Source organism: Pseudopipra pipra, chromosome 7 (assembly GCF_036250125.1).
Source record: "Pseudopipra pipra isolate bDixPip1 chromosome 7, bDixPip1.hap1, whole genome shotgun sequence".
Classification (NCBI taxonomy): Eukaryota; Metazoa; Chordata; class Aves; order Passeriformes; family Pipridae; genus Pseudopipra; species Pseudopipra pipra.
The window spans coordinates 8873334-8900270 of NC_087555.1; positions in this window are offsets into that span (position 1 = coordinate 8873334).

Sequence of the window (26937 nt, forward strand, 5' to 3'; positions counted from 1 at the left end):
CAGCTCAGTATATTTAAGTACTTAGAGGTATGATGAGAGACACTTGGACTTTCAGCTCCACACCTTTAACTAAACTGGGCAACTCAACTAGGTAATTTGACAGAGCCTGGTCTAAATATTTGAAAATACATTTCAGTAAAAATACTCCTATTTGCCATCCTGTTTAATCTTTCAACTATGTGTTGAGAAGAGTGTTGTCCAACAACACAAACGAAGCATTTGGGTACAAGCTGCAGGAAGGTCAACCAGAAGTTTGTCAGGAATTCTGGCAGAGGACACAACACAGTGATCTTTTAGGCCAGAGGGCTGTGTACATTTTTATAATGACTGTATTTTACTTCTACTCTTGTGAAGTGTCTGAAATGGCAGCCCCTGGTAATTCTTACCAGACTGGGTCTCACTCAGGCATTTCCTTCTTAGATGGTGAAGAACTTTGGAGTGAAACTTTATTTTAAGAAACCAAACAAAACACCTGGAATTCACCATCATGTATTACTCCAAATAAGAAACCAACACAAGTGCTCTGCACCTCACACAGGAGATGGGGTAGGAGGATACAGCATTAAATATTGGTCAATGTTAAGAATTTATGACTGTGTGCATCACAGTCAGTTTCAGCAGGTAGTGTTTTTATTTGTTTGACCAAGAAGATCCAGCTATTGTAACAAGGATTGACTGTGTCAGCAGTGCTCAAGGCAGTTAAACATCAGATGTTGTCCCTTGAAACAAATAGCTGGCCCTTTGCTTTTATGGATGGTAGATGCAGCTTGTTACCATAGCAATGTTGCATTTTTGTATTTCGAGGCTACAGCTGAAAGGGGCAAGTGACCTCTAAACTTTACCAGTGATGCTTTTGCAACAAAATAGCAGGCAAAAATATTAGCTTTTTTGTTGAAACAACACTTGCAATTCTGGGGGAAAAATGCTTAGGGTATCTTGGGCATGGTTGCACTGTGTCACCTAACTCTTACAACCATATACCTCATCTTGGTCTTGGTTAGACAGAAATTTTAGTGCTGCTCACATCACCTGTCTTCATTATCCACACTGATAAGTGGACATGGGTGAGAAAATGAACATTTAAAATTTATTACTGTGAATTAATTGGCAGAAGTTTTTATATTTATTTAAATACTGATATTTAAAAGCTTCCCACTGGAGAAGGCGAAACATTCCCTAAAGTGGGATTGCATTTTAAGATCTAAAAAGTACCAATATGAGTGTGCATGCACACATATTGAACATGCACACAAGAAGTGCTCATCAGCTTTACAGTCATTTAAGCATCAGGTGAAGCACCTTTCTTTAGGAAGGCTCATTTGCCCAATTACATGACAAGCCAAAATACAGTGAGGGAAGCATGGGCAAGCATGCTAAGGTAGAATCTTTCTAGTCAGGCAGTTGTCGTAGGTCAGTGCAACAGATTTTACCAAAAGGATCCTCACCAACACACCACTTTCATTGTCTGCTGAACACAGTCAGAAGTCAGACAAAATAGAAAAGTGAACACCTAGGAACATTAACTCATAGCTCATTGCTTGGCCAACATAGAGAAGTACTTTAACACTGTTTCATGAGCAATGAGTTTGAGACTGTTGTTCATGATGAGCAGGCTCAGTTTCCCAAAACGGGAAAGAACAGACTTTGATTGAGAGTTTTGTGAATCAGTATGCAAGCTGGACAACGGCCACTGATGGAAGGAATAGAGGTAGAGGAGAGAGAAGTAAGGATGACACAAGAAGTTCTTTCACTACTGTCTAAGAATGAGCTCATATCTGAAAGCCTTGGGTGTCTTTTAAAGCTTTCTTTTTTAAATAAGTATTTCAAATATTATTAATACTTCAGCCACTTTCATGGCTCTTATTACATTTCTAGATAGAATGACATCTTGTGGCATTGACTTCCACAGCTGATCACACATTTTATGAAAGAATCATTGCCGTCCAACCCTCAGTTGCCACTTTCCAGTTTAACTGAATTTAACAAAGACTCCTGTGTTATCTCACTCTCTTAAGGAGTGGAGGGGAGAGGAATTCTCAGGCAACTATTTTTTTGGTTCCTCTCTGTACACTCAATCCAAAAGAAATAAAATCTTCCAGATACAAAATTTAATACTTTCACCCCCTCTTTTTAAAGGAAGCTGGTCCAAGGCAAACAGGACTGCTTGAAATGTTGCTCATGAAAATCTCTCGCATAGTGAATTATCCATCTGCAGGCTTGGAACAGGAACAATGCAGACCTCATATTTGGACTCATGTTAGCATTTAATGCTCTTTCCAACAAACCATTCATAAAACCCATGGCTACAGCTGATCCCCAGTTACTCTGTTTCTTTTAGTACATTTGTCTTGGAGAGTGTTCCACATCTTTACAAAGGGGTGTGCAAAAGCAGAATGTTTGACTTGCAGCAGGCTGAGGCCTGATGCTCTTGTCTGCAGCTATCAGCCAGCAGCAGTCAAACAGTCAATTATACAATTGCTGACAGTGTGTTTGATGATTTTCCATTTCTCTTCATCTCCAAAATCTATCCTCAGAAAACAGACAGCTCTGAAGGTTCAGCATTCCCTCTCATTCCTTTGGAGGAAGTGGGATCCATGCCACTGATTTCAGTGAGAACAGAGATGGATCCAAAGGCAGAGCTGGATGAGCCCATACTCCCACATTTCTGTGGACTTTAATTTCTAGCTGTTCTCTCATCATTATTATCCCCCTTCTCCACCCCCACTCTCCATCATTATTCCTACTAGAGACATGGTAGCTGAGGTTTTGCCAAAAGGACCTAATAATAGCGAGGCTGGTTTCATTGTGGTTTTAAACAAGAGACTATTTTTTTTTTTAGGGAAAATGTCCAGCTAGTGGCTGTTTCTCTGAAGCTGATACTTCTCTAATATGCTTCTATTAAAAAAAAAGGTTGGACAGGGAAAATTTATATTTGAACAGCATCAGGAAAGGACAACCCAGGTCTGAACTCAGTTGCTAGATGCATCTCAGCATACTCATGACATGAGAAAATAACTCCAGGGTGCACAGGGCACCTAAAATAGTACTTGGCAAATGGTGGTCTGGCGACTCTGGGAAGATCATTTTAGTATAAAGTCACAATATGTTTCTGTGCCTACATTTGTTGAACTTATTTGTCTTAGGACTACCACCATCACATTTACTGAAGAAAACTTGAAGACCAAAAGTCCCACTTGATAATCCATGGCACTCATATGAGGGAGCAGCTGTACTGTCACTAAGTGATATCTCCCCTTGCCTTCCCATTGCTTTCACTGCATTATATAACATCCTATTTAAGAACATCACATTGTGCACCAATTAGACTGAAGCAAAAGAAGAAGGCATTGAAATCAAGTTGGCAGAAAATTTAATTTTTCAACTTTCCTTGGAGTCCAAAATAAATGAGTAGTATGATGGACATGGAAGGATAAAAGGGGAGATGAGAAGAATGTATTGGTAGCATTCTTTGATCCACTTTTGAAAAGACAGCTTTGCCACATGTCTACTGTAGGGAGAGAGATAAAGGACATTCTCATAAATAAAGTGCTGGAGGCTATTCCATTGTCCTCCTACACAGTACACCTGCTTTTCATCACATATCCCATCAGAAAGTTCTCATTGCTTTGACTGCTTTGCATTTCCATATGTCTTCAGAATACTTTTCTACTACTTAAGAAACAAACAACAGCCATAACAAAGCCATCAAGAGGTTTGCTTTTCGCATGCTATATACCTAACATACACACAAAAAGGCTCAGACCCTTTCTCCTCCCTGTAAATCACAGCAGATTAGTTTAGTTTGCCTCCATATCTGCAAAAGGTCATTTCCAGGATGAAAATTCAGATGTCAGGGAGAATTCAGCACTGTGTTAGAAAATGAGACATCTGTTATGGTAGGCTCTGGCAAGGACTGATGTTCTCTAATTGAAATGCCCAACCTCTAGTGGGTATCTACTCAATAAACCTCCTCATTGTTGGTGAAATTGTTACAGATGCTTCTGAGCTAGAGAAGCCAGCAACAAGCCTTGCTTCTCTGCACAGAAAAAAAATCTGGCCCTCATATGTATAAGTTCATAGGATGAGGACAATGAGATAGACAAGCAAAGACAACTGTATTTATTCAGGGAGAATGAATGAACCTCATTCCTCTCCCGAAAACTGTTTTCCTTTCCAAGGTGGATGTTGGCTGAGTGGTTAGATCAGAAGTGTGCTGTAGCATCTGGGTTGCAGTTATGCACAGCTACTTGAGATTTCTAATTGTGTCAGTGATTTGTTTTCCATCATCAAGACCACAGCACCTTTTGGTTACAAATCTAATCCTCAGCAATGGTATTCTTTAGTGTCTTGAAATCTAAAATACAGTTTTTCCTCTAAAACATTGGTCCACAACTTCTATGTTTACTATGTTACCAGTCAGAAAGTTTCATCTGATTCAGATAGCTGCATAACTAGTCTGTTGTTGTCTTCAATGAAATACCTAAGCAAACTTGCAATTTTTTCTTTTCTATATTATATTTTGTTGTTTCAAATTGTGTTATATGTCCTATTCTTTCTTTTACGGTAAATACAGTGTCAAGACAAATAAAGTCTTATTTAAGAATGACCTGGAGTCATTAACTTTTCATGGAAAACTAAAATCAGAGAAATGTTGAATCTCTCATCCAGCAGCAAACACACACAAACTCCAGTACATCACAAGTGAAGCAAGCTGCATTGTACACAAAAGCAAAAAAAAGGTAGGCAACATGGGAATGGCACAAAGAACTCGCTGTAGTAAGAGACAAAAACTACAAAACTGTTCTATGCACACAAAGATTTGCACTTTCACAATTCACAGGTGAAACAAAAAACATGTTGGGATGCACCAGTTCAGAGATCTGATTTGTGAGTGCCGGGGGCTAATTCTGAAAGTAAGGTTGCAGATTGAGGATAAGAAAAGCACTTGCTTTTTGGCAGAGATCACGTAGCCACTTCCAATGGAATAGAATAAATGTTATCTGACATCAATAACTTAGTTTTGATCAAAACTCACCTGTGGAAGGAGACAACAGCAGTGGAACAAGTTATCCTCCATATACACTTTAAAAAGGGAGATGAACAAAAAGGGGAAAGTCACTTTACATACAAATTCAGTTTTACCACTCTACTTAAAAAGACCAGCAGCAGAATTGGATCATACTTTGTCATCACTGACACTTCAAATATCCCTTTATTTCTTTGTAATCTTTCCCAATCGTGTTTGCCTCACACAGGCAGACAAGAAGGGGAACTTACTACAGCATTCTGAGTACTTAAAGACCCGCTTCCCTTACAACTGAAGAACTGCTTTTTGAGTACAAGCTGAGATACAGATCTCAGATTAGAGAACCTATTTGTTACTCTGATATAAAACTTCTTTCTCGGTAGTTTCATGCTCCTAATATCACCTTCTGTTCAGTTTAATGATCTTTTTATTCCCTCAGTTATTTTGTTTTACTACTTAATTTGCACTTAATCACATTATTTTATGATTAGCAATATTACTACTATAAGAATGCTTTGAGTTTCTATGGCTCTGTTAACTCTAGAAAGTGTTCATGGGGTTTTTTTGAAAACAATGTGACCCAGTTTTTGCTGATGAAGCTACTAAACCCCAAAAGGGTAGAAAACAAAAGAAAAAGAAGAAAATTTGAGTTTCTTGGTATGAGCAGTGCAAATACTACAGGACTATTCCTACTTCAGTTACATTGTCTTGTCCTGCAGCATCTATGAATGCGTTTAAGAGTAAGAGGTTCTGGCTTGCAGTAGAAGAAAAAAAAGCTCAGAAATACCTTTAACTGAAGCTGTTTCACATGGAACTTCACTAGCAGTTCACGCTATTTTTTTAGATGTTAGATTTTAATAGCCAGATATGTCCTTCTGATTCAACTTAAGGGAAGATAACACGAGGTGACAGTAATGCTTCCAACATACTGCCTGCACAAAAGACCCTGTTAAGCAATTGCCCATCACTCAGGAAGCTGTGACAAGGTGAGTGCCTCTCCACAACCTTAAACAGCACCGAGTTTTAAGTCTGAAATTCCCTCTATTTTGCAAAATCTTTTTACAACCCATGTCAGAGATTTGAATTCAGGAAGAAAGAGAAGCAGCACATTAATTCATGTTATCAAGTACTTTAAAACAGTGTATTTTAGAGCATGAACAAGGACATTGAACTGAGGGGGCACAAAGAACTTCACTATTTCAAACAAATTAGGCCTTAACTTTGTCATCTTTAAGTTCTTCGAACATCACCTTTTGAATTACAGTCATTATGAGACCACACTGGACATGCAGACTCTCAAAGCTGTCACATCCCATGATTTTCAGCCAGTAGTAAGAAGTGAAAGTTACTGATGCCTTCACAAATACAAAGAGCAAACTTCAGAATTCAGACCAACTATTTCCTGACCTTTAGAAATTTTTCATTTAAGGATAGGCTTGGTCTTCTGCTTATTTTGCAGTTAGTATCTTGGTTTTATCTAGCTACCATTAGGAAACAAGACAAAACTTTTTAACTTTGTGATATCCACAAAAGGCTGTAACTTGAGACATGAGACTACCTACTTCTGCCTCTGTTCATCCTCAATGAAAATAAGCCCTGCAAGGAACATACAAATTGCTCCCATACAGCCTAGGCTTACAGGTTCTCCATCTCTTTGTGCTTTCTTTCTATTGCAACCTAAACTCATCACAGCAAGTCTCCTTGCTTGTTGGTCCCCACTCCACAGCTATGACTGTTTGCTTTTGACTGGTTGCTGTGCCTGGAAAGTAGGGTTGTCCCACCAGTTTCCCATTTTCAAGGCTTCCCAAGTTATCTACCAGACCTTTACTGGATTTGATTTCTAAGAAAACCAGGTTTTTAGCTAATATTCTATAAGAATATTAATGCTTTTGTAGTGCTCCAATTTACCAAACTTAAATAACTTAATATAAATGTATAGCAAGGTACACAGTAATTAACATATAGCCATGCATAGGGGAGAGGAGTATAAACAGATGGGTTAAATACAGAGGTGTATTTGGAGATGAGAATTGTAGAATCTAGACAACATGAATACAAAATGTAAGCACAAGGATAATAGAAAAAAATACCGAGACCTACAGAGACATCTTTGTAAATGTCAGAGCAGAATTTGACCTTTTGGTATCTATCATACATTCACCTATCTTTGTTTGGGTCTGGTATCTCCAATGTCATTTTGCATTGTCTTGCAAATCCTGTAGTGTCTGATCAGAAATGCTGTACAGGGAGGATCCAAGAAATAAGACCAACAACTTCAGCAACTATAGGGGCAAAAGTATCTTCTTAAAGTGTCAGAATCTAAAGTCCTGCATCCAAAATTTTGTGTGAGCATTAGCCACAACTGCATTTCATGCTTGTAAACATGGGGTTCCACATTCTTTGGATTCAGGTGGAAGGAAATACACTTACTCAACCATGTCACCTGTAAACTTTCATTTTCTTCGTCTGATTTCCTTGCCTGAACTGACATTTTTTGGGCAAAAATAGGCTGCTATAAGCCACTCACAAAAATGCCCCCTCCCCTCCCCTTTTTAAATGTAATTTTGTTGAACTAGCAGTACACTGATAGTGATCCTGGGGCAAACTTGGGCACTGAATTCTTCCACTGGCCTCTATTCTCTGCCACCCACTAAAACCACAACCTACAGAAACCAGTGAGGGTGCAGCATGAAAAGTGATGCCTGATTAGCCTTGCAGCTTGGTCTTGGCTTGGAAGAGGATTTGGGAAGGAGATTAAAGGCAGAGAGAAGTTATTCTATTAAAAAAAATGGGACCCAGATGACCTGGATGTGACCTAATGTTCTTCTGACAGTACTGAAACACTGGTGTCACCAAAACCCAGCCAGGTTTTGCAGGATACTCTTGACAAAGCAGAAGCTATTCAAATAAGCACTCAGATGACACCATGTTCTCACCCAAAATTACCAAGTTTATTCCATCAAATAGAGGTATGGTACATATCCAAGGTATGCAGTTGGGACTATGTGACAATCACTGCAAGAGCAGCACATATTACAGGGAGCTGAGGTTCTCTGCACAGCACTAGAGCTGCAGTTCAGCTGTGTTTCTCGACTGAAAGGATTTAGTCATCTCATTTTTTGCTTTGGCACTAGGGTTTTATAGGGGCATAATGGATTGTGTAATAAAGCACTGACTGGTAGATGTTTCCTAAAGTAGATTCTTTAGAATTTTTAATAACTCACCCCCCATTTTTAATTAAGAGAAAAGGAGAATATGACCTTCTGACACTGATGACTAGAATAGCACACATGAGGACACTATTGATTACCCCATCTGCAAGCGGCTCCTAAATAAACAGAAGGCTAACATTTCCAGAGAAGCACAAACCCATTTTTCTCAGAAGCATAAACATGCATTCTTTTTGTTTTCTGTTCAAAGGAGTGGAGAAAGGTACAAAGAAGTTGCAGGAGATATGATCAACTGAAGCTAATCTTGTCTCCGAAGAGCACTGATCAAGCAACTTGCTCAAAGTGCCCTGTTATTGATGCTGAAAGACAGACTGGTCATGGAAACCAACCATGTTCCACAGCAGTTCACCCAGCTGGGGCCTCTGAGCACACACCTTCCTGAAACCTCTGCAGAGGGCCAAGAGCACACTGAGGTTTTAACACTTGTTCACAGGTTCTGTGAAATCAGCATCTTAAGGCACCTAGTGGATCTTGTTTCCTGTCAGGCAAGGCATTTAGCTGGGTATTTCACTTGCTTTGGGGCTTGTTTGCTTTGTGGGATAAAGACAAAGTAGGTGTGCAATGCGTCTGAAATGTAAGAAATGGGGCTGTCATATGAACCTGATCTAATGGCAGTTTCCCCAACTATTGACAAATGACAACTTGGTTTAGAACAAAAATCTTCCTCTACATACATTATTAATACCAATACACAATAATTTACTGATACATTATATGGAACAGGATACCTACTACAAGAAATACCCATTTGTGGTATTATTTTAGTAAATATTTCTTTTTGCAGATGCATGTTCATATCACAGTACAACTGGTAATTCATTCCAGTATCAGTATTTGAAGATGTGGTTTTACTTTGTGGTGTTTGGTTAGCTCTTCTGTTTAGTTTTTGTTTGTTTGTTTGTTTTTTGTTTGGTTTTTTTTGTTTGTTTGTTTTTTAAATTTCCTTTCCTCCAAAAAAGATATTCTTGTGTTTATGTGGAAAGTGGAATAATGTGTTTATGCGGAAAGTGGAATAATGTGTTTATGTGGAAAGTGGAAGTGTCTTTTCTCTTTTCAAAAAAAAAAAATCTATAATTCAGATTAATATTTGCAATTTGAATTTTTCATGAAACAATGAAGAGATGTTAAGAAAAGTTACCAGTTATAAATTACAAATATTGAAAGCCTCAGTAATATTTTTGCTTCCTTTCACTTTAAAAAAAAAATCACAGGATTTTAATTTTGAAAACAACCTTATAAGAAAACAAAAGCAAAACTCCTATAAAATTCCAAAGACCAGCAGACACAAGGAATATGGAAGTAAAGAAGCACTGAACAGACAGCATCCTGTGGCTTGTTCAGTCTGCCCAATATCTACAGCTCTTATTCCTTTCTGGTTTTGACCAACCTCTTTGCTAACTTTATTTTCTTTACTCAATTTTCCCTTTCTCTGCAGCCTGAATATATTTTACCTGCACATCTCTTTCCCAACAGATGTTTCCCACAGGCTGTGGCTCAAGAGCCACAGCTGGCTGGCAGTGTTACCCCCTTTCCCCTCAGGATCACAGTTATTGATTTATCTACTACTGAAAGGCTGGGAAAAAAACCCAACACTTTATTCAAACACTGAAAAAAACCAAATCTAAATACCACATGTTCAGGAATCTGGGGCCATCTGAGGAAAGAGTGGAGGGAGATGATCAAACATGTCAGCTAATTTTTTAGCAGTTGGTCACCTCCAGTTGCTTCTATCTTGCTATAAGAGAACCATATTTTGACCGATAACTTCTATTTCCTGCAACAATCCGTCTGCAGTCAACAGATTACCTGACAGCAGGTACTCCTGGGATGCACTGGTCAATACACATGTGGAAAGAGTGTTTTCTTTCTGAGCTATGGATAAATTCCTGCTGTCCACATCCACCTGTGTACCCTCTAACAACTGCTCTTTATTCAGAGCTCCTAGACCTGGATATTTGAGAGCTCTATTTATGGCACACTGGCACCAATCCTCCACCCTCCAGAAAGACCTCACATATGCTTGGCTTACATCACTTGAAGATAAGCTAAGAATTCAGGGAAAATAAAGTGCATTCAAATACATTTAGGTTATTTTCCTACTTGTAAAAAGAAGTGGGATGTGTTCAGTCTTTGAAATTAGTCACCTTTAGAGAAGAAATTTCTCCTATCTCCAGATGGATGAAATGGTTCACTATTTGTTCACTCTGCATGCTCATACCAACATTTGGGTTAAAAACTACTAGGGGTCACCTATCTCTTGGTACAATTTTCATTACTTTATGGAAAACAAATTATATGTTGTGATAAAGAAAACCTGAAGTTACAAATATTGCAGGTCAGATCCTTCTCTGCTTGTACAATTACCTACTTCTAGGACCTTCTTGATAAGGGACCTTCTATGCTCCTGTGTGCCACCTTTCCATCACAGCTTTGCACAGACTTGTCTGAAAGACTAAGGATATTTGATTCTATTTCTCTGTTAAGTAATTTCTGCTTGAAAAAAACTTACCTTTGTGAGCATCTCCTCTGTTCCTACATGATTGGACCAATCTTTAGTTACCCATTTCCAGAATGTGTGGTTCTAATTTATGTCATTTGGGAGGATGCAGAAGTGGTTTTATAGCAAGAGTTTTCTGAGGTTATAACTGGAAACACAGAAGTAATTTTAGGAATGTAAGCCTGTGCTCTAGACAAAATATGAATGGCTCAGACAAACAGATGTGGAGGAGGTGATCATTACCCACATGCAAAGAACCTCTTACTCCTTAAAACTCAGTTAGTTTAGCCACTGTCACTCTCCTAGGGCACCCAACCCAGCACACATGGCTAGTCAGTTTGCACCATTGTCACACACTTTGTTCTACACCAATTTTAGAGCTCCAGAGAGGAAGACAACACTCAAGCTCCTGCTCCTGCCACAGATTTCCTGCTGGTAATTTGTCAAATAAAATGAGCAAATTTTTGCTTCCTGGTATGCAGCCTGAGAACACTCTCCCTCTCCCAGACTCAGATACTCTGTCAGAGAGGGCATTTCTGAGTGTTTTGCACAGATCATGACACTTGCTTTCCTGACTGCCTCCAATTTCTCCCCTCTGTCCCTCCTTTCCCTGTGCTGCAAGCAGAGAAAAGCATCTGCCTCTGGGATAGCTCAGGACCCAACAGTAGGCCCATTCTTGTATTTCTGGCAAGGAAGGAGAGTTAGGTGCTTCAAAAACACATCATGCATGTGGGAGTGGGAGGGGGGGAAGGGATGAAAGAAGCCAGCGATTTCTATCAGCATGTGCCATTTGGGTGCCTGTCTCACACTAATTTCAAGATAAAATAATAAAAATTTACCACTAACACAATTTATTACCTATTTGCATTTCAGGATCTTAAAAATAGAGCAGACAAATCATAACACATGGTGTCCCTAGTGATTTCTATTCCCTAATTGCACAGATAACTTGCTTGATTAGTGCTATGTTTTGTACAACAGGACTAGCTGGAACACAGCAAGTCTATTTACTTCAGAAGTGCTCTGGATATGATTAGCAGGAGTGTATAAATGTACATTAGTGCATATTAATACAGCAACTAATCTAGACTGTGGACAGAAACAATACATATTCTATTTTTCTAGCCAGTATGTTTCTATTTGAAAATTCCTTCCACAATGAGTGCCTCTGAGGTACGTACTTTAATTTTCCTATTGCAATTTGTAATTACCTTAGATTGATATGTCTGTTTTGCTAAATAAATTGCTTTACTGGCAAAAATATGCCCTCTTTGTAAGCAGATTATATTTAGTGCCACACAGTACACTTAACTTCTTTCTTATTGGGAAAGGAGTATTTGAACTCCTTGCTGTGAGGAGTTTCTTATTTTGTTTTTAAATAAATTAAGGACATTTTCTGTCCAGAAACACAGTTGCCCTGTAAATTATATGGATGGTTCTGACATCCATCTTCTAACTAAGGATATTTGCATTTTAGGGACTTGCACCAAGATCTCTGCAGCAGTGAGGAGTAGCTTCTGTACACAAACACTGGCACCACAAGAAAGAGATGGTTTATATCTCTGTTGTTGAGTGATACATTTGTTGTGACCTTTACCATGACTTACATGTTAATTACTCACAATGACAAATATTTGGTATGTAATATAGAAAATATAATAAATAATATTTCCAATACAATGGCAAAGTCATTAAATACCAGAAAACAGAGAAGAAGTTCATCCCTTTTTGTCTGTGGTGTCTTCAGGCCCCTGCACAGCACTGCAGCTGAACTACAATCCAAAGGACACCCACCACCACTTTGCAGAAGAAGGACACCCCTCAGTGGGACAAGGAACACACTGCTAACGAATTCTTGTTCCTAAGCCACAGAAAGTGTGATCCTTTCAAGAGAGAGAACTAAACATCACCCCAGGACCTTATTTTCAGAATTTTCAGAGACAGGCTGATTAGAGTAGCATGTCTCACTTGACATTTGAAAAAGCATCATCCCCCTCAAGTCCTTGGAAGACATGCCCTCTTTCCCAAGGTTCTTTCACCACTACGCATTTTTGATAAGAGTTAATGGTTGGTTTAAAGTTATTTTTTTTTCCATGTAAGACTCTAAGTGTTTCTATGTTTTTTCTACTGCCCGGAAAGCTCTTGGCTGTGCTATCATGACATTCAGTGATTGACAGTTAACACTGGGATCATCTCCCATAGAATTTTCTTTACAAAGATACAGGAGTTGAACAATCTTCTGTTCAAAAAGCAAAAGAGATTATTTAAAAAATGAAATATAAATACCAAGAAACTGACAAGATGTACTTAGGAGTTGCTAACTGTACAAACTAGACAGGTGAGTTCTCACTTCCTTACCTCAGAAGGAAGGCACTTACCTTCCATACACTTAACATCAGAGAAACTCAGAATATTCCGAGTTGGAAGTGACCAACAAGGATCATCAAAGCCCAACTCCTGGCCCTGCACAGGACACCCCAAAAATCACACCACGTGCCTGAGAGTGTTCCCCAAACACTTCTTGAACTCTGGCAGGCTTGGTGCTGTGACCACTTCCTGGGGAGCCTGTTCCAGTGCTCAGCTGCCCTCTGGGTGGGGAATACCCTAATATCCTAATACCCAGCCTAAATTTGCAGTGACATAAATTCAGGCCATTCTGGTCCTGTCACTGGTCACAACAGAGAAGGGATCAGTGCCTGCTCCTGTGCTTTCCCTCATGAGGAAGTTGTAGCCTACAATGAGGTCTCCTCTCAGTTGTAGCAAGAACACATTTAGCAGAACCACTTGCATTTCCTCCTAGTTTGGCTTCAGTGAGACACATTGTACTGAAAACTTAGATACATTCTGTTTGTCTCTTGCCAATCAACTTTCACTGCTGGCAGCCAAATGGATGATGCCCAGATTTCAGGAGATCTGGAGCATTGCAGATTCATGTTTTGCTGGGTATCTGACCATGTCAATCTGCAGCCTTGTCAACACCTAGATGAGTAATTTCATGAAGATAAATGCCAATACTAAATCACTAGAAGGATTACAAAGACTGCGCTTCACGTGTGTTGTGTATCACTGTGCCAAGGCAACACAAAGAAAGGATGGCCACGACAGCTGAAAGAGGACACTGCAGAATGGAATTGTCTTTAAGACAGTGCAGCTGGCCATACTGATGCTTTGGAATCTGTGACACGCTTCAGATGAGCCCACAGCTCACACAGAGCAAGTTGGAAAAAGAAATACTCTGCACTTTGTTTAACCGTAACCAGACAAAAGTGTCTCACCTTCTGCCTTTGGAACTATGTAGTTAGATTAGAGACTATGAAATTGCATAGCTTTTCTGATGGGATGCTACTCTGCAGTGTCTATCATTTAGTTTTCAATTTCTTTCCAAGAGTTATGGGTCAATGGCTAGAGTCAAATATAACCACTTCCTCATGCTTATGGTAATTACTAACTCCCACTTTATCACAGTGCCTTTTATCTGAAGTATCCCAAAGCATTTTACAAATTCAGCAACACATCAATGTTGGACATGATCCAAAGCACATTAGGGTTAATGAAGTTAATATACAATGTATTATATGCGTGTAAACATTGCATAAATTGCTTGCAATAGCATAATTACAGTTGAGGGCATCCAAACAGCCTTAACTCTGCCCTACAGTGATGGAAACAATAAAAAAGAACAATTGGATGAGTCTTCAAAAAACAAGCTGCATTTTTTGCAGCTAATTCAAATTAAGACAATATTGAAATAGGTAAATTGTAATTAATGTGTACTATTGGCAAAGGACTGGGTTTAGGTTGTGTGTGCCTTAGCAGAACATTCCCATTCTTGAAACTTTTACAGTTTCATTATCAATCTGAATTTCCCAAGTGGAATGCAATTTATCTGATAAACTTTGAAAGAAATTATTAGGATAGAAGAGATGACAAACACTGGTTCAATTTTAACACTGTATTTATCTAACTAGTGATCAAAACGAGCCTAGACACATCACCACACCATCTCGACACTTTCCAGAACACTTAAAATCTCATACTGCCCCAGGAAGCCTTTAAATTGGAGATGTACTAGGAAAAATATCATCCTCTGCTTCACACCTTTTTAAGTATCATTTCTTAAGTATCCTTGAGTGCCTGTTTGAAATAAGACACAAGTTGGATGCACATTTCACACAACCTAGTGCAGCAACAGTGCATTGAATCACACATTTTAGAACAAAGACTTTGAGCTTTATACGAAGACTTTTAAAGTGTTCAAGCCAGCAAATCTATAGGCCCATTTCAGCCATCCTCTATGACTTCATATATCCTAACAAGGGCCCACACTGAAACATTAAAATGTCTACTCTAGAGTGAGGCTGGTATTTTAAACGTGGACACCACTATTTTAAGGTTGCTATAAATAGCAATTGCAATTTGAGGCTTGAATAGCTTAAAGTCCATTGTTATAAACACTTATTTCCTATTTGGTATTTGGCTCCCTTTTTTTTAGTGACATTGTTGGACTTTTACTTAGTAAATGACCTACCAAGTGTTTTCCTGTGTGGACTTCTGGTTTTTTTCAGCATTAGAAGGAAGAGAAGATTGAGAAGAACCAAAAAAAGAGCTGAGAGATGATTGATGTTTAATAAACCAAAGCACTCCCTTAAGTCTGCTATGGGAGACAAAGGGACTGTTCTTTAGAACAGTGTGTTATGATCAGTGCAGGTATCATCCCCCACACTGAGTATCTGCTCCTAAAGTGCTTCCACTAGGACAACACAATTTCCATCTTTCTTCCCAGTAATTCAGTCAAAGAGTATGCCTCAATTCACATGGGAGGGATTACAGCAAAACTGCAGTGCTTGTGAGGTACGGTGGGTTGGCAGCCTCGGACGCCGACGCAGACGACTATTCAGCAGAGACTCTCAGAACAGGTATAAAACAATGCAAGCAGATGTCATTTCCTCTACCAGAAAGAGCTCAGCTCTGGAAAAGCTTTCCTTCTGCCTTGGATCAGGTTCCCCAGGGACAGCACAGCTTTTCTGCCAACTGAAGCGTAAACCGATGCTGTCTAACCCAGCGTGCTTTCTGTGATAACTAGACTTGGTGCATCTACTCACTGCACAGTGACAACTGTGTTCAGCAGTACCAACTTTCAGCTATTCTGATTTCTGTTCTGAAGATATAGAACATTATCTTGTTACAGAACAACATATTATAACATTTCATTTGTCTGAAAAACCTCACAGTTCTTCACTTTTGAATGGAAAATGTTTTCACAACAAAACCCCTTTCTGTGTCAAAGCAGAAATATTGCATGAAATCCTTCCTGTTCAGGTTTGCAATAGTATTGTGCATTGATCACATAACTATATGTTGTCCCATCACTTACTAACATTACAAAATAATAAGCTAGGCCAGCTGAATAAAGGCTATGAAAAACTCCCTTAACTTCAAACACTCGGATATTCATAAAAACTGTGTGAAGGTGAAAGGGATAGAAGAAGTCTTTTGACCATGAAGACAGAGGAACTGAGACCCAGACAGGCTGTGCAGTCTCCACACTTGAAAGTTTTCAAGGTCTGACTGGTTAATGCCCTGCAGCATTAATAACTCTGCAGCCTTGTCTCACATCTAACACTGCTTGGAGCAGAGGTCCCTTTGAACCTGAATTATCCCACGATCCTGTGGAAGCAATTGTCTGACAAACACAAGACAAAATAACTTCAAAGTCAGTACGGGATTATCAAAGTATTTGATAACAAGTACATTTGAGTTGGAGAAAAATCTCCCTCTGCTCTTCAAGCACAGAAGGCCAATAAGGGCAACAACAAGTGAGCATTTTACCATGGTATAATCACAACCTAGATGTTCACAACATAATTAAAGATCTTTATAATGGACACATTAATGAACTACACAACAGCCTAAACAGTTGCTTTCTAAATTTAAAGACTTAGAATTGTACAGCTACTACTAGATACAGCCAACATCAACAAGCCAGACTTGAGTTACTTGAGTGCTGAAGGGATCAGGTTTGATGTAGTTCAATAACAAAGCATGTATAGCAAGAAACACTTGTGAAACTGCTGAGGGCACAAAGATTAGTATGGCAGTAAGATGAAAAAGTGAGTTGGCAAACTGGTGACTGTTTGGTGACCTGGTAATCTGGCAACAATCCAAGAACTTGTGTTTAATACAGGCATATTGGAAAAAACCATATTAAATGGTTAACTGTTAAATGAGTTAGAGAGTGTTTAAGGATCAGAGTTAAGTTGTACAAGAGGAGATCTTAGCTGACATGAAGTTAGCAGAGCTAATGTCCTCGAGTTGCGCACTAAGGGAAATACATTTCTAAATATTGCATCCCACTTCAGGAACCCATAATTTAGGAATTTGGAAATAACAGTAAGTCATAAAAGTCAGTGGAAGAAAAAAAAAACCAAACACACAACAAAAAACCAACGCCTCCCATACAGAGATATTTGAATTACATTGCCCAAGCTATTTAATTAATTCAGTGTAAACTTTAGAGGTAAATTTTTAGGATTTTTATGTTTGCTGCTCACAAAAGCCACAAAAACAGGGCTCTCAAAGCACATCACAGAGTAAGATCTTCCAGTCGTGTAGACAAAGGAAAAACAAGGGCCATTGACTGGCCTAACAGCATCTTTAATCCCTGGGAAACTCATTACAACAAAAACATCCAAGTCCCTAGGACACTCCAGAACCAAACAAAAAACCACAACAGCCAGCTGGCTGTCATTTTATAGTGATGCCCAATTGAAAATAATTTTCTAAGAGGCAACCGGTGCAATTCTGACTGCAGATACCACAGGTGTGTGTGTTTAGAACTCACTACAGTTGTGTACCCACTAGAGCAGGAATCAGCAGCCCTTATATTTGATACATATATTAGTAGTCTTCAACTGCTGGTTGAGCTCCACTTTACCTTCCTTTGTTTGTGACTGTAAACATCTAAAACATTCTGAAGCTATAACCTCATTTAACATTTCAACTCTTACTTCAGTGGGGCTGTGACATACAGCACATAGGATATAAGTGTTAAGGGCAAGCATTTAATTCCCTTTGCCAAAGGCAGAAAAATTTGGATTGCCTTGAATGCTTGGCATTGTGAGCATGCACAAATCTGAAAGAGCATAATTAAGATGAATGTTGGACTGCTAGGTCTTTTCTTAAATGGTGCTAGTCATGAAGGGGAAAAAAAGAACCTCTGAATAAAAAAGTGATTAGAAGCATTAAATCTGGTCATTTGGCTTAAATCCCATCCTGAGTCACAGTCTAGTAGAAAATACAGACACTTGATCTCTTTTCCCTCCTCTGCCCTTTCCTTTCCCAGTGAACTGAGTGTTATGACACCCTCTGTCACCCTTCCTGTTGCACCAGTTTTCTGAAGACCTGCTTTTTTTCTACTCTGATTGTCATTATTCACATTTTAGATCATCTTATCATACCTACCCAAAAAATTTCTGTTTACCAAGGGCCAGGTCCTTTGTGTAAGCATTTTGAGCAGATGGCTTTACAGCCACCTTCTTGACTCCATTATAGCTTCACAAAGCTAAGGAACGTGTTTCCACTTTTCAATTAATTAGAGCAACCAGGTGTAAAACAGTTCTAGAAAGTGACTGATATGCAGACTGTTTGTTGGTTTGTTTCGTTGTTTTAAAATGGAGCTGTTATTTGTCAATATACTCATTATAAACTTTCCAAAACAAACCCTCTCCTTTCTGTTAAAAGTAAAAAAAATATTAGTAACACACAGTGTATAAGTTATGTATTAGGGAGAGTACTTAATACAACACAATTTTTCTTCCGTTCCAGCCAAGATACAGCTGAAGAGATCCATTCATCCATGGATTCACCTATTTAAGTTTTTCCAAAACCCCCAAGCTCTCAGGACATTTTTAAACATCCAGACTTCCCTTTTCAGTGGCACTGGAGAAAACAAAAACCAAGCACAGGCCTAGCATCTTTTAGCATAAAAATCAAGCACCTTTACTAAATGGCTACTGGAAATCTCCACAGCACTTGAGGGGTGAGGAAAAGCAACATGACATTTTACTATCGCAGGACAGTGAGAGCACTTCCTTGCTAACAGCTGGGTCACAGCAACCCTTGCACAAGGAATGGGGTGCCCTATACCATATAGTTCTGTTAACTTACAATATGACCCAAATAGGGGAACTCTGCAGGAAAAAGCCCATCCTAGCCACACCACCTGACAAGGAGTAGAATTTTGCCGTGCTGGGGACAGGTGGCACCAGCCCATCTTTGTGGGCAGTGCTGTGACCCGGCCTCGCCCGCCCTGCCGTGCCAGGGCAGGAAGATTCATCTTGTCATCTCCCAGTTATCACACAGGCTGAGCAGTTCAGCAGGTGTTTCTGTTCACATTAAAGGCTTGCAAATGGTGCTGCTAATTGAATTACAAATTAACTCATTACCTGATACAGTAAGTAATTTCTTTAAATTAAGTGGAGATTAATTAGAATAGCCGGGCAGAACAACTGAAGCAAAATGGTCCCACCCACCCCATCAACACCTAAACCTCTCAAATTATTTTAATCTGACAGAAATTGATTTGGGATTATCAAGTGTATCCATCAAACTAGCATCAAATGTTCTTCAAAACCTCAGCAATTCTCCTAATATTAAAACTTAGATAATTTTATATCTGTAACTCTTGAGAATATTCTCAAAAATACAAAGATATTTCATTATTTTTCTTGAAAGAACAGATTCAATCATATTTAAGTGCTTATGAAGGGCATACTTGTTTGTTGTTTTAGCAGATTAAAAATCCCAATAGAAAACAGCCCTATTATCCTTTGAAACTTTATTACTTATGAAATTGTTATTAGTATCAGAGTGTTATTCCCTGATAGCTAATAATTACACTGAGCTTTCCTCAGGTTTCACAAATATACAGTAACCAGTGACACTGCAGCTTTCAAGGTTATCCTTCATAGCACAACACTGTGTCTGTCTGTAGAATAGAATATGGCAATACAAGTGCTAAAAAAAAAAACCCAAATCCAAATTTTTTTGGAAAGGAACATTCAAAGACAGCAATTTTTATAATCTGTTCCTAAAGGAGGAGAAAATGGTCAAGCATTATAAATCATTATTAGTACCTGTACCATTAAGGACAAAGCCAATTTAGAAATAATCCATCAACTGATCAAGAATTTTCTTCCTCCTCCCATATGTATAAGCAGTGCCACATGAAATCACCCAAAGCCTTACAAATAGCATTTTCACTGCTGAAAAATAATCCATTAAAGTCTTTTCATGTGAGTCACAATAAAGTACATCATGATAAACTACATTTTAATTGGAGACTATGAGAAGGAAATTAATTTCACCAACAACCTTCTGTGATAAGGAGACACATAGGTAATTTGACGCCAGCTTGGTCTTGTAACTCTAACTTCCCAAGGAAAACTCTGATGCAAAACACCATTATTTATAAGTCTAGAAAGGGACTAGGTATATTGGGCCTGAGAAGCACGTGATAAGTATGTAAAATAGTAATTAGCTCCTCGAAGTACCCCCTCTCCAGCAATAAACAATATCTCAAAGTACTGGGAGAGGCAAAAAGGTTATAAAAGCCCACAACCTTTTCCAGAAGGGCTCTATTTTCTGTACAGTGACTGATACACAGCTGACAGAACTCATGATGGACACCATCAAATAATTATTGGAAATATTCCAGAGATGTCAGGGAGAGATATGTTTGTATGTGGATGTTGGAGCTGAAAAGGTGACAGATCCAGATTTTGTCTACCAAAGCAGATTATGACAGAAGAAAAAGTAGTGAAAAAAAATTTCTAAGAAAGAGAAGGAATACAGGTCAAATTCTTTAGGGGAACTCCCCCTTCAACCCCCCCACTAAACAACCTTTGAAGAAATATTAGGAGACCTTGCCTAGAAATGAGACAAAGAGGTCAGACAGACCTGTGGTACTGTCAGAAGTACCAAACACAGAAGTAAAAAAAGCCACCAAAAAAAACCCCAACCACAAACCCCAGTGTTCTAGGAGGCGGCAGGTTGTCACCGACACTGTCATTGTCAGCAAGCCCCACCAAGGTAGCTTAACTCTGCCGGGCAAAGGAAGGAGGCTTTACACAGGATCATTGGTTTGGTTGAGTAGTGACCAACATCATAGTTGTACTGAACTAGAAGGTTCAGCCTCTGAAGCTCAGGTTCACAACAGACATGAAGTTCTAGGCATTGTGCCCCCTGCAAGGACTTTTGCACACACTCCTGTTACAAACCCAGGACTGCCCACAGGAAGCACTGGGCACCCAAAGTGTCTATATTTTAGGAAACTACAGGGAAAGGAAGACAGGTTAGGATTTTGATATACCCTGCTGTCTCGTGCCAGGTTATGAAATAACTTTAATTCAAAAGACATACCCAGAAGCTGAAAAACATTTGAATCACATCTAAGATTAAACAATCCTCACAGAAGAGCAAATTTGACTGAAGAGCTGTGGCGATAAATGATGAACACCTTGTTTACTTCTGTTTTCTGTTAATGCAAATTAAAATGATGTGAAAACCTGACAACTGCCACATCAATGGGGACAAGGTCACTTCTTGGCAAGTCCTCTATGGCCTCCTTATCATTATGGTACTGGAAACATTTAAGGAAGGCATTTGCAGACCAACCTGCTTGTTCTCATCCCCACATCTAAAATGTACTTGTGTTACAACGAGGAATGGTTGTAAGGATTAACTAGATATTTCAGAGTAAAACAGCTGGAGTCCTCACTTCTGGAAAGGAATGAGCAAAGAAGGGGCTTAGAAGAGAGTTAAAAATGCTAACTGCAAGGCAATTAAAATTCTCTATAAAACTACCAGTGGTACCATATTAGAAAGCAGACCGTTTCCACAGCCACTAAAAGAGGTTCCATAAATTAACCAAGTGACATGCTAAAAAGCTTAAACTTAAAATCTTCTAATCCCTTTAGACTCAGACTCTAACAATTTTGCAACAGGAACTGCAGCTCCTTTTGACAGAAACAGTAAATCATCCCCTCAAGCAGCATATCTTACAGCAAATAGGTATGTAAGAAACTAAATCTGTCCCAGTCGGTTCAGAACAGTGTTTTAGAGCAGCTTATGATTATATTTTAGAAGAACTTTTTCCTCATTTAAAAATTCCATCAGTTTTAACATTAAATCCAGAGATAAATTGGGCACTTATAGATATTAGAGGCTTTTTCAATAGATGTTCTAGACATTGTGCTACCTTTCATGTTATTTTAGAGGCTAGTTAAGCTCATTGTTTGAAGTCCAAATGCTTTTTGGAAATTGATGTCTAGGGCTAAACTTAAATCTTTAAACACTTTTCAAAAGCAAGATTCATTCAGAGAGCCAAACAGTCTTAGCAGTCAGCCTTTTCAACAGGGCCTATTTGTAAAGATGGATCTAAAATAGATTACTTTATCTGGGTGTACCATTGAAAGCCATTTTCAGAAAAAAAATTTCTAATACATCAGTCTGTTGTATTCACAGAAAGTAGCAGTTTCTAATTTGTCCTTCATACAGCTGCAAGTGCAGTGAAGGTCTTAAATTCTTTATCTTGGTGGGCTGAGAGGTAAAGAAGGGAAATGCAGATGTAAAATACTGAACTCATTTATGTGGACAGTAGATGAGGCAACAATGATACGTTTATTGATTTGCTGCTCTACTAATTAACATAGTGCTTTCAGTCTTAGAGTTTTCATCAAAAGATTGAGCTGTTTAAGACAGTGTCTGCAAAATCACTTCTCAGAAGTGCCACCTTAAACCAGAGGAAAAGCACTATAATTTCTGGTTTTAATTGGTAATGGAAAGGTCAATTCTCTAAAGACTCCAATCCATATACTCTGACATGAAGGGCTGTGCACAACAACGTAAGAAGCAAACCAAAATAACGTGTTGCATATTTGTTTCTAAGTAGCAAACACATTGGAAGAGGATATGGGCATGGAAAACAATCCCCATCGTAAACATGGAGACATCAGACCTGTGTCCTTCTTCAGACATCTCCCTCCCCTCTTCTATGGTGTACCCTCACGTGACTAACAAGTTAGAAAATAATTCCTTACAAGGTATAAGAAAGGAAGTAAAAAATGTGGTCCTAGAAATTAAGAACACATTTCCATTAAATTCTACCATGCTTAAGGCAGTAGCTCGTTTATTTTGTGGCTCACTCTTAGCCACAACAAACAACTGCAGCTCCAGCAGTAGGAATGCAAAGACAATGTTCTTCATGGTATTTTCACGTCTCCTGACATCAAGGAGGCTGTGTTTATTAAAACCAGCTTTTTTTTAATGACCTTGACACAAGCAGCATCTCAGAAGGCAGAATAGGAGTGACTAGGGTGAGCATGAGCCTGAAGTCCAGCTTGTTTTCTTAACTCCTGACTTTTCTCAGCAATTACTTAGAAAATTCTCTTCTATTCAGAATATCAGCACAGATTTCTGACCTTTGTTCCTTGCTATATGCAGATAATTAACCCACGAAAACAGTACTTTCACACCACGAAAGGAAGAAAACAAGACCACTGCCTGGGAATTAATCTACTCCCCGGACAGCAGAACACACAGTCTCAGTTAACAGCCACACAAAAGGCTTCTTCTGATCATATTGTCTCATTGTCAGTATTAAGTCATGATAGAGGTCTTGCCCTTACAAACACATCTACAGAAGCAGGGCTGAGGGCCCTAGAAAAACTTGGAGGATGAGGACAAAGGCAAAGAGTTTTCCTTCCCTGTGTTTCAAAATGTAAAGAGTTAACAAGGATAATAAATCCACTGGGCCCTGAGGAACCTGATGTTGCCCATAAAGGGGTATGAAGCCCAAATACATACAGGGATTTCTAAATTTGACACCTGCTTAAAAGACATGTATCCCTGCTCTTAAACATACAGCCCTGGCACCAGACCCTCAGCTCAGACAGCTGGATGAAGGAGTGGTCTCCATATGGAAAACTGTTTCTCTACTTTTTTTTTTTTTTTTTTTTATTTCCCCAGCATTTCTGGCAACTGAGAGAGCTAGAGAAATAGGCCATACACAGATACTTTAATACTTCAGTGGATACCCACCTATTATTGCTGTTGGGATACAAAAGTGAGTAGCAAAACCATTTTCCCCAGGCTACACAACAGTTTATTTCATCAGATGCTACAGAAAATCATTAGGAGCCATGTGTGTTAAGGGACACATTTTAAATTCCAGGTAAGCATCTTCCACAGAAGTGTGAAACTGCTGTTCATACCCAATACAGTTCAAATGAACTATATAAACTTTTTTTCCTGATGTATTTTAATTATATTTTCCTTATATTAACAGCAAAATTAAAACCTTGCCTTATGTGCCAAGAAACTCATTTGTAATTAATTACTTGTCAGTGTTTTTATGCTGGTCTTTCTATTTACAATTTCACAGTTCAAAAGAAAAAAAAATACAACCTCTTTAATTAAAAAAATGCACAAAGCCTTTTCACTGAAAATAGTAATACATTGATGTTGTGATGAGAAGGACTACAAGGGTATTTAATAAAGCTGAAAACTCAGGTAGGGTGAACATGTGACAACATTATACAAAGAAAATGAGGCAAAAAGTATATGGGAGGAAAAAAAGCACAGGGTTGAAACAAAATAGTTGTGGCCACAGATTGGGACTCCACAGTAACCTCAATTACAGCAACCACGTAGGAACCTGTCATCAAAATGATCAGTACTTCTGTCTTCCATTTAAGTGTAGTTACAATGTAATTAGAAAAAAAAATCTTGCAAATTTTATCTTGGAAGAGTTCAAGGAATCCACTTGCCCCTCTCCTCCTGCTGCATTCAGCAGTATTTTCAAGGGAGTGAAGTGGGGAGTGAGATGCAACCACTTTTGTAACAATTAAAAAGATGGACAGTGACTGGTGGATTTCTTTTCTGTCCATTTTACTTTGCAGGTAGCAGATTTCAAAGTGGCACAAAAATCCTCCAGGCTCTTGAGCATTACAGAGTCTCATCCAGACTCTGAATACACTGGTTTAGAAAGACATGTCTGCTGGTGCAAGTGGCAGCTCTGGAGAGACATGACTGAAGGTGGCTGCAGAAGAACGGTGTTTCAGTGTTAGCTCAGAAACAGAAGCTTTACTTGGTCTACCAAAACTTTATTAAACATAAGTTTGAATTTGTACCCTGGGACAGACTTACTTTGACCCGTTACCACTTTGGATCAACATTAATCCACAAAGTAGGTGACTGTGTCCCAAAGACCACCCATCAAAATCTTCATAGATGCTAGAGGACCAATTGTCTTCCAAGGAGCAAATCTTTCACAGGTGCCTCAGACTTGTTTGCCTCAATGGCATAAATCTCCCACTGGAGCCCACTAGGACTTTTTGGTAAGGTATTTCCTTTCCCTGCACCACTACAGGAACTTGGGTGTGCCTATTGTCACAGTACTCATCAAACAGAAGCCGTATACAGAACAACCCTGGCCTGTGAAGCAGCTCTGCAATTCCACAATGCAAAGAACTTTGTTTGGGAATTAGGGACCAACTCCATGCTACAGCCTCCTGAAAGCAGGCCCCTATAGAAGCTGCTAAGAAGACAACCAGCTCTCTCATTCAAAGGGGTTTATTTCCCTGTGTAGTAGCACATTTGCTTTTCAGGAAATGGCTGTGTGAACTGTGTCAACTACTTGTCTGTCTAGCAGATGTGTTCCTCAAGTGTAAATGTATTTATGACCATGACAAAAAACAAAAATAGGTTCCCCCTTCATAAGTTCTGCTAGTTTTACAGAGCCTACAAAACAACAGGCAAGGCAGATTTGAGTTCCCTCATATAGCAAGGAGAACTGGTTGCTGAGCTGTATTTTGTCACACCTGCACAACCACAGTGAAGAGGCAGGTGTAAACAGAAGCTGTAATTTGTCCTGCTGTTGCTGATGCATGGGAAGGCACAAAACCCAGCTTGAGCCAGAGCCCCAGCTGAATGCACAAGGCTGCCAGGTAGAAAAACAAAAGCAGCTTTTCACTACCAAACTACGTGTATTTGATCTGAAGATCACTAAGGCACAATAAATACAGAACCCCACAAAGAACATTTTTTACAGTCAATTTTCAGAGGAGAGCTGCAATTTCTATAATGAACATGCATTAAGCCCTCAATAAAAAAGTTAATTAAGAAAATGAGTTTGTTTTTTCTACTCAAAATAAGTATTGTGCTGTTGAAAAATACAGCAGGTACAGTAAATATGGTTTGGCAGAAAAGGCTTGTTGCAGGGTTCTATTGGTATAGATAACAGAGTTCTGCTACAGTGCCACCTAAAACAAATTCAGATGCTTTATAGATGGAAATAAAATAAGAAAAAAATAAAGCAACACATGAAACACCACAAGATCATAAAGAAGCAGAACGCAGATGTGCAGAAACTGCACAAAACCCACGGGAAAAAGAAAGGTCAAAGTTTGCTATTAAAATGGATAACTAAAGTGGATTTTTTCCCCCATCTCACACTGCAGCTAGTTTCAGTAGAAGCAGAGTATCACACAGTTTTTCCATCAGTACTTGGGAAAAAAAAAAGTTTCTGAAGAACTGAAGGTTTCCTTTTTTGGTCACACAGATTGAGAGATTTTGAAACTACATTCAAACAATTCTGTTTCCAAATTTTCAGTTTAACTCATCCAAGAAAGAGCTAATGACAGTGCCCTGAAACAGGAGGCAGTAATTAAGGCTCTCAGAGAGGTGACTAAGAAAAATACTGAGGAAGGTTTAGAGAAAATCATATGTGTATAGTGTGACATAGACACAACCTATATAGAAGAAAAGCTACAGACTAAAGGAGTCTATTGGTCACAGTCACAACATACTAAGAGGAAAGAATTCAAAAAAATCTGCTTGTATCATTAAGCAAGGAGAAATACAGAGTAAACCTATAAAAATGAAAAAAAAAAAACCCCAAACCCTAAGCTTTACAGTGGCTTATAGTGATAAAAGAGAAACTAAGTTTTGCCAAAGTAAACAGCAAAAAATAGTGGGGTACCACAGACTTGATACCTAGAGAAGTATTAATTTATGTTCTAATGAGGAGACCTCAATATTTTCACTGTCAGCAGCCTACAGTCCTCAGTAACCCCAGCAGAGCATGAAAAAGAATTGTTCTGTGGGTATGCAGCTTGGGTTTTCCC